General features: G+C 40.0%; 1 long non-coding RNA gene across 1 annotated transcript in view; it reads left to right on the top strand.

Annotated features, from left to right (window-relative positions):
* The first annotated feature begins 132 nt into the window (after positions 1–132).
* LOC130601980 (uncharacterized) overlaps positions 133–15,883 on the top strand; it is a 65,523-nt gene continuing 49,772 nt past the window's right edge. The window contains exon 1 of the long non-coding RNA XR_008972785.1: positions 133–191. This is a non-coding gene — a long non-coding RNA (uncharacterized LOC130601980). The remainder of the gene's footprint in view (positions 192–15,883) is intronic.

The raw sequence follows: 15,883 nt of genomic DNA, 5'->3' as shown, positions 1-15,883 counted from the left end.
AAATCTGTAGTATGCTCCCTTTTTATCTGTGAGGTGTTAATTTATGGTTAAACATTAGCCTGACACATTGGCTTGATCTGACTCTTTTCTAACCTCTCAGCATTTTTAAATAAGAAAATCGAGCAATAAAGAAATAAATAAAGGAGAGCAAATTGAAGGAAAGGTCCATGTACAGAACTGCAACCTCACTGGTAAGTTTGCTTTTAGAGGAGCAATTCCCTCATGTGGTTAAACTAAACTTGAACATCAGCGATAGGGTTCAGAATTGTCCTTCTGCATTTGAAGTGTGCTCTTTGGTGTAGACCCTCTGGAAGTCAAGGCTGCCTTAAAGAACTGGAGCCTTTAATTCTCAGAAGTGACCATGGTGCTTTCCCCTCATGCTCTGTAGCCAAGCCTTGGGGTCTTTGTGAGCCCAGGGCAGTTCCACATAAGCAGAAATGCAGTTTGAGCTCCACTGTTTGAGGATAACTTTCAGTTAGAAACTGATTTTTCACTGACCACCACCACCACCAATTTTACCTGCAACTTGTATGGGTTCGTGTGGGAGGTGGCTTGTTTTATTTATCCATTTACAACTTGGTCAGACCTGCAGGAGGAGAGGGACAAAGAGAAGATTGGACAATAGCAGTGTTTTTATTTAACTATGTCTTCAGTGTAATTTGTTCAATTCAATTAACTGCATGTCCCTTGTGTGGCTTTGGTTGTGTTGTGCTTGGTTTTGTTTTTTAGTAAGTGGATATTTATTTTATCCCTATCTATGCCATGACTAAATTTTCCAAAGCAGCAGTCAATGACTTGTCATCCTGAAGGGTTAACTTGTTCAAAGACGTAATGTGTAGTTGCAGCCCTAAGGTGAGAGTTGGGGTTCATTTTGGAGACAATTCAGAAAAAGATACAGTATCTTGGTGTAGCCTTTAATAGCAAAAGGCCTCTTCAGCCTTGTCTCGGCTGGGGATGGATCCTCACTTCTCCTTAAATCATCAGTAAACAGAGATGATTTTACTGAATCAAATGTACCTTGCAAATTAATGGGTGTAAGGACCTGAGGCCTTGCCTGTTCCCATCCATCTGCTTAGGAAAAAGAGGAGTACACGTACAGCAACCTTCCGTGCTTAGCACAGAGTCAGAGAAAATCCAGGACAGCCTGTGGCTAGAAATGACTTCTGCCTGCATGTGCAGAGGGACTGTGCAATTTTTGTGGTTGATTTCAGTGAGACAGAGTGTAAAAAGGGGAGCTGAAACGCCTATTTCTGCTGCAGAATGTGAATTAAAATAAACTAACAAAAATGCAAAGTTACTTCTTAAAAGGCACTGCTTAATTTACAGCTGAAATACTTTTAGTCCCCAGGAGTTAAAATTGTGTGAAGTGCGCGCTTGTGAGGTATGATCAGCACTTTTTGAGAGCTGGGCTAGCAGTTAAAGCTGCCATAGCTGTAGTTTTCTCCGAATCACTTATGGGCAGTGTGATGAAGGTGTGATGCAGGTGAGAGAGCAGTAAACCATTTTGCCTCGCTGCAGATAAGTCAAAGTGAGACAGCATAGGTAATGCTCTGTGAATTCTCATATAACCACCGCACAGTATTTTGTTCGCCTAAGTATATCCTCATCTCTAGTTAATATTTCTCTTTTGTACAGAACAAAAATCTCAAGGGGTGTCCACTCTTAAGAAAAACAGCAACTTTCACTTGCCAGGCATTCTTCTGCTTTTGGGATTTCTTGTTTTCTTCTCTCTCCTTACAACTGTAAGGACATGAATATTTTCTGCAGATTTTAAGTCATACCTCCAAAGTCGGATTAAGAAATGTGGTGCCATTACAACAGCCAGGGTCAACCATCAACCCAGGCTAATTTAACCTGATATGAATGCAGCACATGTTTTAAGCATAAAGTAGAAAAAAAGCTAGCAGAATAATGAACTGGAAGTAGAGTTAAAAATGTAAATGTCTACTTATGGTGCTGTAGCCCTCTGATACATTTTCAGCATAGCTTCATGGTGGTGTTCAGAATAACCATTTTGGCTAAATCTCATATAGGAAAAAGAAAATATACCTCAGAAGTACAATTCTGAAGAATAAATAGTTTCATAAAATAGTATGAAAACACTTGTTATTCTGTCATGATCATATTCCTTAGCTGGGAATAACTGAAATTTTTATGTCCCTGAAATAATAAAGAGTTTTATATTTATTTTGTGAAAACTCCTATGAAATAAAGTTTTAGCCAGGCTAACCCAAGGGAGAATCTTGTTTTCTCGAAGCTTCACTACCTCTTTCACTATCTGAGTGTGAACCAAGAATCTGACAAGAAATCTAACCAGAGTGTTTGGATTTTGCACTTGAGACTGTTTGCATCTGAGGGCCTGTTTCAGGCTCGTTTTGGCATCTGAAGCGGGTGCTTGAGATAGCAAAGATAACAAGGGTGTTTCCAGTTAGCCACAGTGTGGCTTCCCAAAGTCGGGCAGGAAATCCTGCCACAGATGATTTTGCCCATGACCGGCTGTACGTTTGCCCCTGATTTTGGGGAACGTAACAGCCCTTTAACGGGGAGAGGACATCTCAGTATCTTTCAAATGAATGGGTATAGGCCACTTGCATCTTTTCAGTCTTACACTCCCAAAAAGTGATGGTTTATGTACCATGCTTTGCATATTTGTTAAGCAGTGCCTTAGGAGAGAGGTAGCAATGCTGAAGCCACCCCTGCCTCCCCTGCCACAGCCACCTTTTCTACCCAGAGCCTGCATTTCACACATCTGCGGGGGCCTGAAGTAGTATATAGGGAAAATCTCTCTCTGATTTAAACAATGCACAAAGATTTTTCTGACAAAATAACTCTTCATGTCCTGTGAAAACACACTGGTACAAAGGGCTTACTTAAACAGTCTTCACAAGTTCTTCTGGCCTGTTTTATCCCAGTCTTCCACATAAAAAAAAAACACAAACAAACAAAAAAAAGAAACAAAAAACACCAAACCCTGGAAATCCCAAATGGAAATCAATATTCTTTTAGGTAGTGTCTATTGTGACTTAATAATGGGCAGCAACATCATTATGTGTGATGAGAGAGGGTGAAGAATGGTGAAACTGATCTCACATGGGCTGGTTGAGAAGTGAAAGGATTGGAATAACCCTCAGAAAAATGGTGTGTGCATCTGCATTGAGCTAACACAGGATAAACAGCAAAATGAGAATACCTGTGTGGTCAGTGTTCCAAGGCACCTGACAGGACCTGGGTTAATGGGACCAGAATTAGGTAGAGGAACTGCGGTTGCGTTGTAAAGTGTGGCAGGATGGTCCATCCTTTGAGCAGCCTCCCCCACTTAATAGCATTAGGGAGAGCCATAATGAAACTTTTCTACCGATATCTAGAACCAAACACAAACAGCAAAATGTGAATTCCTCCCTGAAACATTGGTGTACTGAACTGACTTTGTCATAGAGAATGCACCCACAAAAAAAAGAAGAAAACTATTCCTTACATCTCTAAAGGTAAAGCAGAAAACTGTATCCCAAGTTTCTGGTATCTGGTTCTCCCTTATGATAGAAATTCTGGATCATGAGGGTACATTCATTTGCTTGTATGAAAATCCTGCATGTAGCATTGAAGAGTTTCAATCTTGAGATAAACCAGCTGCTTTTTGAACAGGCACACTGTGCATAGCAATGGTAAAAACCTTCTTCACAAGGACACTGCCCTCTCTTAGGGCTGCAGGCATGCACTGCCAAAAGCAAACACCACCTTTTGACCTATCCAGCAGATGATTCAATAGGGAATTGATCAATATTTATGAATTCCTTTCTATAAGGTACAATCAACTTGTGTCTATTTATTAGTGATAATGAAAAAACTGAAAAAGATTTTGTGTGAAGTAATGAGGGGGAAAGATGCTTCACTTATAGCCCAGAAATCAAAAGCATTAATGAGTTTCATTGAGAAAATGAAATGCAAGCTTACAAAAGCAACCAGGTATATGAGGAGAACACATAGGGAGATTAACATCCTCTTTTTAAATGTGAATATGAAACACTTATTTAACAAATTTATTTTACACATTTTGTGCCTTTTTATCCTAAATGATGTATACAGCTCACTTGATGATCAAGTCAGACAGTGTCTTCCAGTATGTACACAGGCTGGCGCACATACGTAATCTGCTATATCAGTATTTGGAGTATATTTCTCAGTGGTGTTATTAGTCTTTAGTATGATTGTTATTTCTGTTGCAGCTCCTAAATTTCTGCTTTTCACGTTTAAATATTTGTAGCTGTACTTGCATGCTGCAGTGTTCTGGAAGAAATAATGTTGGCATATAACTGTACATTTTTTCTTTATATGAGAGTTTTCCTTTTTGGAGTAAATTTGAGTTTCGGATGACAGAAGTCATCCCTTTGTGAGGGCAGACTAGCGTCATGTAGTCTGATGCTCGATGATTAGACCACGAGTATTTTCCCTGGCTTCAGTTGAGTTAGTCTGTTGAATATTTTTTTCCATGAGTAACAGATCCAGGAGCTGACCTTTGATCACAGACTGACTGATCATTAGTACTGACAAGAGGTAAAAATGAGTGTTGAGTTCCTAAATGGCTTAGAAATTTTGTAGCTTCTGCACATACTTTGTGCTGCTTAAGTTGAATATTTGTGTCTGAGATTTGTCCATTATTATAAACGCAAGAGTTATTTTGGAAGATTATAACAAATCACATGTAAAATTGGATATCAATTTGTTGGTGCTGTTCCAGTTGTTTAGATCTATACATATAAAATACGAAACTAGCATCTCTGTATGAGTGCATACTTTGCATAGTATTTATAAAGGGCAATAGCCTCTCTTAATAACATTATAAAAAATAAATATTGCATTTATTTCTCTAAGCAATTTTTTTCTAACACCTAAATCAGAAAGTTCCTCTATTTAGTGTATGCTGGTTTTCACTAAAAAGCATTTAAACTGCAGCTGTCAGGTAAATAAATACCCGTGCAGTACTGAAGTGTTAGAAAGATATTTTCTCTCCTAAGAAAGAAGATAACAGAATCAAGTCTGCAAAGAGTTTGTTATACAGTAGACAAGTGGTTTGCTGTACCCTGACACATGATTGAATTGTTTTTCAGCTTCCTTCTTAAATTTTTTAATATAGAGTTGTGAAAAATTCATAGAAATAGGCACCAGAGGACTTAAGTCGCATTTAGGTGGCTGCAAAAGAAATAGTAACTATTTTATTGAGGGAAATTAAATTTCTGGAGCACAAAATACACTAAAAATCAAAGGTGTATCATTCAGAAGTCCCTGTTAAACTTAAGGGTTATTATCTTTCTTTGATGGTGGACTTTGTCTTTTCTGAAGAGGCTTCTCTTTAATGATTACTCTTTCTTCAGAAAGACATGCTCATTTATCTATACAAAGATCATTATAACACAGTAGTGTGGGGAGCTGGTGGTGTTGCTTATACTTTCCAAATAGATTATTACCTGGGGACGCAGGGTCCTTCCTGCGAGATCGCTCTTCCCTGGCAGCACTGGGTCACATCAGGGCACCCAGCAGGGCTTGGGGCTGGTGGTGAGTCCTCATCCCATCCATTAGCTCCCATCTACTTTATTTTGCATCTTGGAGCACAAAGTTTGCAGAGTCACTTGCAGACCTGGTCGCACATGTTGTAAACATGGCCGTTTGGGCTGTACAGAGGTGGATTTTTATTGCATACTTTCCTCTAAGGAGAAAAGTGCATAGGGTTGGCACTGAGAATTGGATTCTCTCCTGCAAGGACAGTCAGCTGGGGAGCTGCATGGAGAAAAAAGTGCTATTCTGAAACACTGGACTTCAAAAAAAAAAAAAAGGTTAAAATCATGTTAGTTATTATTAACCTCTTCTAACTTGTAGTGCTGTGGATGAGAGTCCCTCTCTACTGTATGGTCACAGTTTCTCAAGGACCTGAGCCATCTTTGCAGCTCCTTCCACCTTCACAGCCACAAGAGGCACCTGCCACATGGGACAACAGGCTTGCTTTGCACCCTCAGTTCCCTTTTTTTTAGTAGAAGGAAAAGAGCATGTAGCAAAGTAGTTTGCTACTTATCCACCCAGGGTAATGATTAATTTTCCAGGAATGATACAGACATGATCAGAAAGATGTTTTTATCCAAATATCAATCAAAATAAATGATCAGGTATTACAGTCAAGACTGTTAGCTGTATAGCCCATGCAATGGCTCCTGTAACAGGCAGGAGCTGGCTGGAGGTGTCAATATGGCTGGTGCTGACCTGGTTGCAACACAGAACAAGTCAGAAAGGCTGCTGTACTTTGAGTGTAGACACCAAGGAGATAAGACTGTCCTTTGGAGCATCTCTATTTTCTTCTTAGACACTGTGTAAATACCCCTTAAAAGGTGGGACTGGGGAAGGTCCCATTCTATTTTGAAGCAATCCTCACTTATCACTTCAGGATGCTTTTACGTGTGACATGTCTCATACTTGTCCATTCTGATGTCCAGCCACTGCTGCAAGTCCCCGCGTTATCAGGGAAATCTTCCACAATAATTTTCTTTTATTTACCCTGATTTTGTCAATGGAAGTGTTTATGTGCAACAGAGGGAGCACACAGGAGAGCGAGCATGGCAGAGAGAAGGAAAGGAGATAGACCAAGGGAATGCAGGGCAATTGGCTACTTCAGATTCTTGCAGGGAAGAGTGTGGTTTTAATAGCACGAAAAAGCATAACTTCATTTTGTTAATGTTAAACTAGCTTTGCAAGCTAAGGCAGTTAATTGGGGGCTTTGATTCATTAGCTGAACAAGTTAACAGGCAGTAAAACTTGCAGCCTGAGAAGGATCCCTGCATATCTCAGCCACAGGCAACAGTCAAGGACTGAAGAAAATAGCAGTGTTACATTGCAGTTTGATTCAAAATAAGAATAAAGTACAACAAAAGCAACACATCTGCAATACTGATCAAAAAGTACTTCAAGAAGTATGTAGCAGTTACGAAGGAAATAGGGAGATGAGGTTTCATTGCAGGTGATTTAAGGGTAAAGAAGCACAGAGTGCACTTTAAAAGGACGGAAATGTCATGTGTGCTTCATTGTTTCTGTACTGTTAAAAGCTCTAGAAATCAAAGTCATCTCTGTTGGCCTTCAGCTGTTAATAGCAGTAGAAATACCACCTCAACACTGCAACAAGCATTTGGAAGGAGTTTCACAGCAGGATTTTTGTAAATGGTCTGTACCATTGCCGTTGCTCTTCATGGTCAGCTTTTATGAACACCTTATGAACACCCCTACTTAGGATAAAGCTGAGGATCACAACCCTTGACACACGCTACCCTACTAAAAAACCCTACTACTAAAACCCTACCCTGCTACTTTTCCTACTAAAAAAGGAAAGGGGAAATTCAGGCACTCTCTGAAGAATGAAGCTCTTTAACACCAAATTGGCCTGGTGTCTTCACCCAAGTTTCATGCACTCCAATGAACTTGTATTACAAAAGGAACCTTTTTTTATACTATTGGAAACACAAATCAAAGGAAAACCTCTTTTAGTAGGACTTGGAGATCATCTTTAATAATTCTTTTTCATTGAATGATTTATTTATTGTATCACTTGCACTTTTCATAATACACTTCAAAGGGATCTCTCCATCCTGTTTTGCCTGGGTAATTTCACTCTCCTTATGCACTCATATTCTCATCTTGGTATAGATTACAGCGCAATATTACTACACTGTTAAAAGGTTTTTTGCCTTTTTCTGCAAAGAGGATAGCTTCTCTTGAACTGTTTAACTACTTGGATATGAATTTTTATTTGCTCCCTCCAAATTATTATCTGTTCTTCTTTTTCTAGATTAAAATAATAGAATCATAGAATCACAGTATGAAGAGATTCAGAGCAGCCCTGTGGAGAAGGACTTGGGGGTGTTGGTTGATGAGAAAATGAACATGAGTTGGCTTCAGTGTGTGCTCGCAGCCCAGAAAGCCAACCGTATCCTGGGCTGCATCAAAAGGAGCGTGACCAGCAGGTCGAAGGAGGTGATCCTGCCCCTCTACTCTGCTCTTGTGAGACCTCACCTGGAGTATTGTGTGCAGTTCTGGTGTCCTCAACATAAAAAGGACATGGAACTGTTGGAACAAGTCCAGAGGAGGGTCACGAGGATGATCAGGGGACTGGAGCACCTCTCGTGTGAAGACAGGCTGAGGAAGTTGGGGCTGTTCAGCCTGGAGAAGAGAAGGCTGCGTGGAGACCTCATAGCAGCCTTCCAGTATCTGAAGGGGGCCTATAGGGATGCTGGAGAGGGACTCTTCATTAGGGACTGTAGTGATAGGACAAGGGGTAATGGGTTAAAACTTAAACAAGGGAAGTTTAGATTGGATATGAGGAGGAAATTCTTTCCTGTTAGGGTGGTGAGGCACTGGAATGGGTTGCCCAGGGAAGTTGTGAATGCTCCATCCCTGGCAGTGTTCAAGACCAGGTCGGAGGAGGCCTTGGGTGATATGATTTAGCGTGAGGTGTCCCTGCCCACGGCAGGGGGGGTTGGAACTTGATGATCTAAAGGTCCTTTACAACCATTCTATGATTGTATGATTCTATGATTGTATGATTCTATGATTTGGGCTGGAAAGGACCTTAAGCTCATCCAGTTTTAACTGCCTGCCACAGGCAGGGATGCCTCACACTAGACCATGTCACCCAAGACTCTGTTCAGCCTGGCCTTGAGCACTGCCAGGAATGGAGCATTTACCTCTTCTTTGGGCAACCTGTTCCAGTGCCTCACTACCCTCACTGTAAGGAACTTCTTCCTTCTATCCAACCTGAACTTCACATGCTCAAGTTTAAACCCATTACCCCTTGTCCTATCACTACAGTCCCTGATGAAGAGTCCCTCTCCAGCATCCTTGTGGGCCCACTTCAGATACCGGAAGGCTGCTATAAGGTCTCCATGCAGCTTTTCTCCTCCAGGCTGAACAGCCCCAACTTTCTCAGCCTGTCCTCATATGGGAGGTGCTCCAGTCCCTTTCTAATAATCAAAATAATTAAAATAATCAAAGATAAAGGGTTTGTCATAGTTAAAGTAGTCCAGCAATAAAATAAATAACTAGAAACTTTCCTGTGAATATATAATGCATTTCCCTTTGAAGAGTTGAGTGGAAGAACTGGCTTGTTCTTGTCTCTGACATGCATGCAATAGGGTATGAGATGAGGAGGAAAAGAGCTGGGCTATGGCTTCTCTGTGGGTCTTTGCCCTGGCAGATATTCTCCGCTGCCTTGCATCCGAGAGCCCAATGCTCTTACTGCTTTACTAAAATCTCAGGATTATTTTAGATTCAGTTATATGAGCTTTTGTGCAGACTGGGGCCATCTTAGGGGCTGCAGAAAGCATCTCTTCTTATCCTTCCCTGAAGAGCAGAAAGCAGAGAGAGAGAGAGAAAGAGAGGGGAAAACTTCTGAAGGGTACCAAAAAATAATGTGACATAAAGCGAGCATTAGGAGTTGGAGAAAACGTATTTGGCTTGATGGAAAACAGACTTTGCCTCCAGCCAGGAGATATTAGGGGAGCTCACAGGCACTGCCACGTTAGCCTGTTTTCGTAAGAGCTAAGCGTATGCTCTGCACCTCATGTGAAGCCAGACTTGTGATATGCTGCCACAGTAATTGCTTTGGAATCAGGCAAAGAGACGTCATAACAGCATGAATAGCTGTAAAAAAAAAAGTCTTTGGAATTTGCTCATGCAAACAATTACTCATACAGATGTTGGTTTTTTTTGATACTTTGCTCAGCTTTTATGTACTGTTGACTCCAATATCGAAGGGGCACTTTTGTTTCACTCGTTTTGGGAAACCAGAGATCTAATTTGGTGATAACTTAAGGAAACTTGGGCCCTGCTTATCTGGGAGTAGAGGATGCAGAAAGGGGAAGCAGATTGCACCTTCAGAGAGCAGACTGTAGACTTCAGCGAGCATATCTGAATGGGTATCACAAGGACTCCAGCTCACAGCAGTACCTGGTGATCTTGGCAGGATAAGCTTAAGAAATATCTCTCGGTCACCCCAACTATCATGAGCCATGGTGAAGGAAATGAAACCTCATCTGGAGGCATATATCAACAGCCCTTTTTACAAGATGAGCTTTAAGATTCCTTCCAACCCAAATCATTCTATGATTCTATCTAAGTAACAGCTCCCTGCTCTAAACTGAGCATCTTCCTGATACCCAGGATAAGCTTTTACAGGGTAGCAGTGCTGTGCCTATAGCCCATTGGCATTCACCCAACTTATGGGTATGGTGTCAGCAGGGGTTTGGTTTAGGATCAACAAATCCTACTGCTGAGGGCTTGGGCTAGGACCACACTTTATGTGTGAAAAAAAATCCTAATATAAATTAAAGCCAGTTATAGAAAAATTAGGGCTCTATCCTGCTACTAACATCCTTGCTTGCTGCCTGCTGAAGCTTTTCTCAGACAAATAGTGTTCATGCCCGGGTAGCAGCTTAAATCATGTAAGTTTTGTTTCATCATTTATTGGCAATAAATATGTTTTATGCTGGCAAATGTCCCAAATATCGTATTGTGTTTGACTGTGCCCATGTCTTATATAAAATGTGATTGTCCTATAGCTACCTAGTTTCCCTCCTTTCATTTGATGCCATTGTGTGCGCACATGTGTGCACATATATATATATAAAGCATCTATATATCTTTGTGAATCAGAGAGGCCTCAGAGGTTTTGTGTGTGTTTCTCCCATTCATCATGTTAGCTTCCTTTTGGGTGATTTTTTGGCTTTGGATTGTTTTTTTTTCTTCTTTCTTGCACATCAAAATACTTTTGAGTGATTGAGTGGTTCTCAGTGTAAGCTGCAGGGAGCTGAATGTTATTTTTATTCAGTCTAAGTCATTTACCCATTCAAAAATTTGATTCTGAGCACACATGTTGAACAGTTTTGGAAAGCTAACCTCTGAAGTTAAGCAGGGAAATGAAAAATATGATAGTAGAATGTGGTCTATGAATGATAGTAATTTAGACATTAAAGCTGAGAACATTGGAAATAAACTTAGGTTTGGCAATAAATTCTGGATCTACTTGTTTGCTATATATGTAGGCCTATGATGGAAAAGCTGCAGTTTTAAATGCAGGCCCATTGTTTAGGAGAGATGATGGTTTTTTCCTCACATGACACATAGAATAGTCAGGGTTGGAAAGGATGTATCCTTTAAAAATAAATAAAAAATCCTTTATCTACTTTTATGTAAATGAAAACAGGGCTTCTCTTTATTGCATCTGAAAAATTCAAATTAATCTTGCCTGTCTACTGCATGTTTGAGAATAGATCCATTACTTTGCTTCTATTTTATGTTCCTCTTGAATCTGTGACAGATAACTGAAAAATTCAGGGAGACTCTCTTGGGAAACTGATCACTTCACTGCCAAAGAATTTTTGAATGTGGGGATGACAAGAATTGGTTTCCAGCTTTTGCTTTTTGCAACTCACCTCGATGCTTCTGCACACAGAACTGAGTAGCAGTTTGCAGACTTTTTGGATTGTTTACTACTGACATTTGGGTTTTTCCCTGCTTATTTCAAAGTTTGATTGTTCTGGTTTGGGGATCTTTTGCTTTGGTTTTTTTTTATTAACGTTGCTCTTTAATTTTCAGTGTTGTTTTGCCCTGTAACATCTGTGGAACAGTAACTCTCTATTGCTTTCTATTTGGAGGGGTGAAAGGAAAAACAAAAGAGAGGCAGCTTTTTTGGGTTTATTATTTAAGTAGGGTTTGTCTGTGGGTGAAGACTTGGAACCAGGACTTCCGATCCAGTGCCTCACTCCTGCCAACTGGCTGTGTGGCTCTGGATTAGTAGTTCAGTCTTATCCTTTTCCACAGGAAAGGAAAATGAGAAAGACCAGATGCCTAACTTGTGATGCAGGAAAAGGCATGACTAACCAGCCTTTTAACAGGTAGCCAAAGGTTATTGCATTTAGTGATGCCGCATGGGGAAACACTTTCAGATGGGTGCAGGGCCCACTCGAAATGCAAAGATATCTGTGTCACTGTATCCATGCTCCTTTTCTCAGATCCACCAGTAGATTTCAAGAGACATGTGGAGTTAACAATCTGAATGCTCTTGACAGGCTGTAAGTCTTTGATTTATAACTGGAGGACAAGCTGTAGAACACTGTTCTCAAAATGTTATCTAACAGGATAATTTAATTATGCTAATACAAATGAGCATTCACAGAAGTACTCTTCCTCTTGACTACTGCAACGTGTGTTAGACACTTGTGAATTCATTTTACAATGTGCATAGTTACATACCATATTTCTCCAGAAGGCTTAGTATCTAGGCACAGCTCCATAACACTGAAACAGCTGGTGAGTGATGTCTATGGAGGAGAAACAAGATAAGAATAATTTGAAAATGATAATACTGAAATTGGAATATAGTTGTATTCAAGGCTTGGACTTCTACTGGTTTAAAACAGATCTTTGGGAATAAGTCATTTTTTCCCCCTTGGGACTGTGCATGAAATTTGTAAGACAGGGTTTGATCTGCTTCCCTATTGATCTGCTGAAGACTTAACGTGTGTGACAAAGCATCTGGCTTAAAACTGAGTAGCAGTAAGAGCTGTGGTAAGACTTGCACTTTGCTTTCATATTTACATCCCAACTTTCTTAGGATTTGGCTAATTTAAAGGAAAGGGACATAAGAATTGTATATAATTTATTGAGTAAAGACCTTCATAACTGGGGCAAAACATCTATATCAATGCCATTTTGGTTTTTGTGTTCCAGTTCCTGGGCTTTGTGTGGGTACTGCTTGAAAGCAACGCAAAGTATTGGAAGACGTTGAGCTGTTAGCAACATCTTTGAAAGGCAAGCCATGGTTCTATGTGTCAAGCCTTATTTTCGGTGTAAGAGCATGGTTTGATTCTGAAGGTGAGCATCCTGCATAAGCAATGATTTTGTGTCATGAATTAGCAGTTCTAATTGCTCATGGAAATGAGAAGCCTATTTTAAGTCTTGACGTAATGAATGAGTTTGTACATGATCAAAAGCATGTGTATGTTCTGCTCCTCATTTGTGCTTAATATACATAAATATTGCCAGCATTGAGATGTGTAGCCATTGTAAAATGTATTCCAAGTACTTAAAATTTGTAACTTGGCACTGTTGGTTTGTTGTTTTGCTTTTGGCTTGTTTTGGGGTTTTTTTCCCTGTCGTATTTTTCCTGAACACTGTTTGATTTGTGTTTTGCTTTATCCCAAACTTTTTACTGAATGTCAGCAACAATTAAACCTGACATCTTTAACATCTGTGGGCTATGACAGTAGTTTTCCAGGAGCGAATTGTGTGGGGAATATCAGAAAGGGCTACTCTGTGTGTGTGTGTACATGCATGCTTCATAAACAGCCTGTATAAATTTGTCTGGCATGCACTAGTATAATTTGCCATGTTTGTATACCATATCCAGTAGTTTATGTATGTAGCTGCCAGGCTATGCACACCTCTACTCACAGCGCTGCCACTGTGCACAAGAGATTGCTTCTGTATTGTTTAGGGTTTTTCCCTTCTTCGTGTTTTGCTACAAAGCTGTGATATCCTGAAGGATTACACTGCAGACAGAGTAGTTGCTCCAAGATGAAGCCTGGGAGGAACCAACCGAAGGTCTTGGCAAGAAAAAAAATTGGGGCAGGGAGAGGGTTTGCTCTTGGCTCTTACAGCATCATGATCAGGTAGATGGACTAGACTAGAAACCAGAAGCCTTGGTGCACCTAAACCTGCTTATACAAGTTTAGAGGAATTCCCATGATGTTTCCAGGTTTTAATGGATGAAAGAACCACTCCAGCTCATGTTTTAATGTCTAGTATCTACTCCCTGTTTATTTCTTTTGCAAAGCAATACAGTCAGGCTTTCTTCCTCCCCCTAAATCAGAGCCCACACACTGTCTGAAGGCAGACAAAACTTCCTCTTCTTACACTGAAGAAGCCTGTTATTTAAATAGCAAAATTTAAGCTAGGAAAAAGTATAATTTTTAATTTCATAGATTAACGTAACTCCTTTGGACAACCCAAGTATATTTCTGTACAAATAATTGAAGTGCAGCTGGTCATCCTGTGGGGTGCTTTTTAGAGGGATAGGGGGAAGAAAGAGTTGTGTTTAAGAATTAATACTCGGTTGCATCAGAAGCATGCGGAGGAGAAGGAGGCTGTCACTTGCTCCTCAAACTGAGTGTGACCAGTCTTCAATGCTTTCAAATACTTCAGGCTTTAGACAGCCTTGAAAAAGGTGAACTGGCTGCAAAAAGTGTTATTGTGATAGGGCTTTCTTAAAATTCAGTCTCAGGGTGAATGTTGTACATGAGGAAGTGGAGACAAAGGATCATTTTATCTGAACAAAATATAAACCTTTATGGAAGGTGACAAGAAGACTGTAAAATCATGGCCTTAAAATAACGGGGCTTCGCTCCTGTTTCTTCTGTTGATGGAACTCAAAACTCATTCCTGTAGTTGTTTGGCGCAGCCAATCTCTCTCTCTATTTTCAGTACCTTCAAGGTACAATATTTTATAAGAGATGCTTTGGCAGGGACTCTGCCTCCAAAAGCCTTAATTTCTTGTCTAATGTGATTCCCACATAGGTGAAAATAGAGGAAAATGACTGCAGGTAAGGAAAGAGTTGCACTTGTATTAGAGCAAATGTGTCCAGCTCAGCTGCAGAGGGGGGTTCAGCTGGACAGAGGGTCCCTTCTCTCACAAAAGCCTTAAATCAAGGTCAGCCCTCTGCACATGCAAGAATAATGACCTACCTGGTTTTGTAATTCTCTGGTGCTGTGTTCACCAAGGTCTGGAATTTTATTTAGTTTTTTTAAACATAAGCAGAAGGTAGGAGACGTGTGATAGGTTTTTCAGTCATGCCTTGGAGCATCAAAATTCAGCATGTATTTGATTGTGATTGAAAGTTAATCAGTGGATTTCTAAATACTTCTTACTTAGTTTAATGAATAAATAAAGAAATTCAAGTTTAGAACAATATTAAATGTTAAAATATATTTATTACCACACATTTTACATAGAGGTATTAACAATTATTTCGTAAATTAAAGGGTCAGCTGAGTTTGCCTTCCATTTTTTTATGCAACTGATAGACACCTAGGAGTCTGCAGTGGAACTCTGCAAGCAGAGTATATTATATGCAACAGTAATCACAATAAAATACCTGTGGGGTAGTAAATTTGCAGCCTATGAGGTAGTAAATGACATTGAGTGTGTTTATCAGTACTTGTGACATTAGGAGTGTTGCATCCTAAGCACTGATATATCAGACACATCTCCGGCTCACAGAGGTGAAAGGTAGATAAGAGTACCAAGCTTCTGATAACATAAGAAGGACAAAGGTGAGTGGAGCTGTACAGACATATACCAGTCTGGTATCTGGCTCTGTATCAGCATTAGATTAGTTCCTCAATATCTCAGGAGGCAAGCATGACCACATTTTGCTCAGATGATCTCCAAAATAATATTAAATAGAAAATACTAAACTCAAAACCTTATCAAGTTTTGATATCTGCTCTTCTGTTGTCTGGAATAATTCAAGGTAGGGATATGTTGCATAGCAAATCCAGCAGCTTCACACAGTATTAAGCAGAATCAATCAGTATTAAAGAAATACCCCTTTCTTCTGTAAAGACTCACCATCTTCTTGACGGTTAGTATAATTTTAGTGATGCCTGTCATGCTAGCAACCCAATATGATTTTTGCTGTCCAGCACCTCAGGTCCCTAAGCTAGCTTTTACAGGGCTTGCATCTGTCTGAGTCTCGTGCAAAGAAAGCCATCAAAGACTTGTCAAGACTTAGACTGGAATTATTTGAATTTAACATACAGATGCCAAAATTAGTTAGTTCTTGGTAAGCAATAA

The sequence above is a fragment of the Pezoporus wallicus genome, unplaced genomic scaffold (genome assembly GCF_028554395.1).
Source record: "Pezoporus wallicus isolate ANWC-B61680 ecotype Strahan unplaced genomic scaffold, APGP_CSIRO_Pwel_v1 contig_5967, whole genome shotgun sequence".
Lineage (NCBI taxonomy): Eukaryota > Metazoa > Chordata > Aves > Psittaciformes > Psittacidae > Pezoporus > Pezoporus wallicus.
This window is presented reverse-complemented; position numbering and strand designations above follow the sequence as displayed.